At 43.9% G+C, this 4,292-nt stretch overlaps 1 pseudogene; it reads left to right on the top strand.

Annotated features, from left to right (window-relative positions):
• The first annotated feature begins 3,107 nt into the window (after positions 1-3,107).
• On the top strand, positions 3,108-3,534 carry LOC122477158 (annotated as a pseudogene).
• The last annotated feature ends 758 nt before the right edge of the window (positions 3,535-4,292 follow it).

The following is a 4,292-nucleotide window of genomic DNA, read 5'->3' as shown; positions in this document are numbered from 1 at the left end:
ACTGGTGCTGGGGCCCAAATTACAGGTATACCTGGGGATCTCTACATGCTTAGGGGAATTACCAAATATGAAATAAAGGACAAAGAGGTATGCCCCACTTTAACCATCAGAACTACCATCTTGGCTAAATTGCCCATGGTCATCCATGCCCAGAGTGGGCATAGCCACTCTGACCCAATGAGTAACAAACCAAAATAAAATTAAATATTTCATAGTTACAATTGGCTTGGTAAAAATGAAATCACATGGACCTCTTCCCTGCTGTTTAAAATTCGTTAATCATACCCAGTAGCCCAAACTGGCCAATGCTCAGGCCTGATTAAAATGAATGATGCCCAACAGTGGATTGCTTCAACCTTAACTACATGGCACCCCTGATTGAGGCCCCTCCAAAGTTACAGGGAGCACAGTTCACAAGACTGCCCTCACTTCCGACACCAATTATAAGTTTAAGCATTCTTGCGATCACACTAGGCTTCAGTAATTCACTAGAAGAATCCATAGAGTGGCACCTGGCTGGCTGAGTCAATAGCACATGGGACTCCTGATCTCAGGGTAGTGAGTTCAAGCCCCACGTCTGGTGTGGAGCCTGCCTAAAATTAAAAAAAAAAAAAAATCTTTGGGGCACCCGGTTGGCTGGAACATGCAACTCTTGATCCCGGGGTCATGAGTTTGAGCCCCACATTGGGTGTAGAGATTACTTTAAAAAATAAATAAATAGGGGAGCCTGTGTGGCTCAATGAGTTAAGCGTCTGACTTCAGCTCAGGTCATGATCTCACGGTCTGTGAGTTCGAGCCCCGCGTTGCGCTCTGTGCTGACAGTTCGGGGCCTGCAGCCTGCTTCGGATTCTGTGTCTCCCTCTCTCTCTGTCCCTCCCCTGCTCACACTCCGTCTCTCTCTCAAAAATAAACATTAGAAAATCAATCAATCAATCAACTTTGAAAACAAGAACTCATAGGGATAACTAAATGCTGTTATACTCACAGTTATAGTTTGTTACACTGAAAGAACATACAGACTAAAACCAGCCAAGGGAAGAGATGCGCAAGGCAAAGTCTAAGAAAGTTCCAAATGTGGAGCTTCCAGTTGTCCTCTCTCCACAGAGTCACGGACAGTACTACTTTCCTGGCATCCAGAATGTGCCAATACACATGGGCTATTGCCAATCAGGGGAGCTCACCTGAGCCTTGGGTCCAAAGTCTTTGTTGGGGCTTGACCACACAAAGCTGGTCGGCCATCCGTGTGGCCGACCTCAATATCCAGCCCCTCCAGAGGTCAGTTGATACTCTGTGACACAAAGCCCTCACCCTAAATTGCGTTGTTGGTATAGCCCAAGGCCCCAAGGCAAACAAAGATATTCCCGTTAGGCATGCCACTTCAAGGGCTTAGACACCACCTCTAAGAAGCCAAGGGCGAAAGCTGGACCTGCCTTTGGACACGGTGAAATTCTTTCCTATACACTTGCCACATACACACCCAATATTATTGAACTTATTGACTCCATGCAACCCACAACTGGAAACATCTTTGGCTATTGTAGATTTGCTGAATATGTTCTATTCGGTGCTTTTTTCAATAGTCTCTCCGCTGAAGTTTGCCCTCATCGCCAAAGAGACATAGTAGGCCTTTACCCAGCTACACACAGAGTATCTCAACAGCCCTACCATTGCACGCCACCTTTGCAGCCATCCAACTTCCCCTAAGAGCGGAGGTATGATATCACACTGATGACATCATCTCCAAAGAGATGCATTTGACACACTCAATCAGGGTATTCAAATAACTGGGAATCGTTTGGTCAGCCAAGGGCCACTCCATTGCTGATAGCGTTAGGAAACAACTACTGACATTCCCAGCACCTACATCATTAAAACAAGCCAAACATCTTTCAGACACGTTTGGGTTCTGGAGGCAACATATTCCTTGTTTAAAATTTTTTTACTTCAGCCCACTTTATGCTGTTACTTACAAATCAGTTCATCTTGAATGGGGCTCCCTCCAACAAGGCTCTACAAAACAACAGGCACTCCCATTCGTGTCCTTCACTACAGTGGCTTTAGCAACCTCCTCTCATGCCTTCTAGAGTCTCTGGACCATCTATGATGGCTTATAAGTTGTCTATGCGGAAGAACCTGGTTTTTCTGTAGTACAAAACAACTTTTCTTCTCGGCCCCATGCTACACGTCATTGGAGCAACAAATGCTACCTGTATACTGGGCCCTTCTGAAGACGGAAACTCTCACAGGTGACTCAATATTCTTTTGATCGTGGAGGCAACACCCCTTCTTATGAAATGAAAATGATACTTCCATGATACTCACAAACCTGGCCTCTGGTATATCTCACCTCTAAGAAGGGGGCCCTCCCCTTCCTCAGTCTTCTTAACAGATACGATGGTGCCGAAAAATAGTATCCCTCTCTTATGCTCAATGACCACATGGGGAGCCCCTTGAATTCAACTGAGTGATCAGAAAAGGGAGTTTGTAGCCTTTACATTCAGCAGTGCTGCTGGACAGCTGCTGTCTGTCATCTAACCTGGATGTCCCTAATCAAAGACAGGACGCCACTGTCAGCAAAATGAGCCAAACTTCAGGCCATCATCTTAGCACTAGACCATACCTGGCCAACAATCGGTCGCATACGCACATTTCTACAGACTGTTGTGCTATTTCCACTGATCTGGCCCTCTGGTCTGACCAGTGGCAACAATTCCTTACCCAAGGTTGCCCCCCTTGGGGTAAGGAACACCGGGAATTCATTGCCTCACAGATACCCAAAATATAAACGCAGGTCACTCAGAGTTCCAGACATCACTGATGGTGAACAAGGCATTCATGTCACTTCGTAAAATACACAATGCTGGGCTCTTGAACAAGGTATCCAGTGGAACATTCCCTTCCCTTAAACTGGTTGCAGGCTGCAGCCCTCATAAAGCATCATAACGGCTTTCTCAAACACATTCAAATTCAAATAAATGAAATAAGGTACAACTGAGTCATCTGTGAAACATCAAAGGTGAATTGTAATAAAGAGGCTGACTCCAAGTGAGCAGTGGGGCCAGCTAATGATAACAGGGCGGAGAGACTGTTCACAGAGCAAGTTGAAGATGAATGTCAAAGGTCTCGGATCACAGCTAAAGGACAGCATTCCAGTTACTGAACTTTGAGCAAGTGGACCTTTATGAAAGTCATGATCTTCTTCGAAAAGGTCTTCCTTGTGTGAAGAATGAACTTTTGCCTAGTCATCCTCTTGAAATACCAGAAAAAAATTTCCAGCTCAACCAAGATAAAATGAATTCTTCCATACTGAGAAACATCCAGGGTCTGTTTGTTCCCCTAAAATTACAAATGGAATTCAAGGCGGTACAGCGGGTTCAGCGTCTTCCATTTCCTCCAAGCTCTAACCTTTCACTGGATACTTTGAGGGGTAATGATCAGACTATTGCATTTGAACATATTCTTAATGAGCCATCACAAAGTGAACTAATGGGAGAACCGCACTTGATGGTGGAATATAAACTGGGTTTGCGGTAATCTGGGGTGCTGTTCACGAAAATACAGGGGCTACGCCTCGTTCATAGTCATCTTTTTACTCTAGTTTGGTGTACACGACGTTAAACGTACTGAAACGAGAATTTTGCCTAAAGAGTATCTGTCATCATTTGAAATTATGCGGGTCTTTGGTTTATTGCCATGTGACAATTGAAGGCACTAAAGGGAGATGTTAAAACTCCCAATTTATATGAAAAGAGTAGCCTTCTACGCCTTTTTAAAAAATTGTTGTTAATGAGAATTTGAAAACTGTCTACAGGTCTACAATGCAACCTATTCCCGGGTATTCTATAAATTTAATTTTGAAACCATCATCAGCATTTGAGTCTGCGACCTTCCTAATAATGTCTTTCAGAATAAACACCTGTAATTGATTTTAGTGGCAACACTTCAAATTACGTACAAAGCCAGGTATTTATATCTTACCTTGTTTCAGTATAGCTCATTAATAGTCACCAGAATAATATTGGCTGTATTGATGCTATTTTAGAATTATAGCTATTCTTTGATTCTTTCAGGTTGAAAAGTATAAGTTGGAAGGTTTTGATTGTGGTCTTGTTTTAAAGTGAAAAATTAAATAAAGCAACTAGGATATGTCGATTTAAAACAAAACAACAACAACAACAACAAAGAGTCTGGGGCACCTGGGTGGCTCCGTCAGTTGAGCGTCCGACTTCGGCTCAGGTCATGATCTCGCAGACTGTGAGTTCGAGCCCCGCGTCGGGCTCTGTGCCGACGGC

This window comes from Prionailurus bengalensis, chromosome X, assembly GCF_016509475.1.
Source record: "Prionailurus bengalensis isolate Pbe53 chromosome X, Fcat_Pben_1.1_paternal_pri, whole genome shotgun sequence".
In the NCBI taxonomy this organism is placed as follows: domain Eukaryota; kingdom Metazoa; phylum Chordata; class Mammalia; order Carnivora; family Felidae; genus Prionailurus; species Prionailurus bengalensis.
The sequence above is the reverse complement of the archived record's forward strand: the minus strand, read 5'-3'. Positions and strand labels throughout refer to the sequence as shown.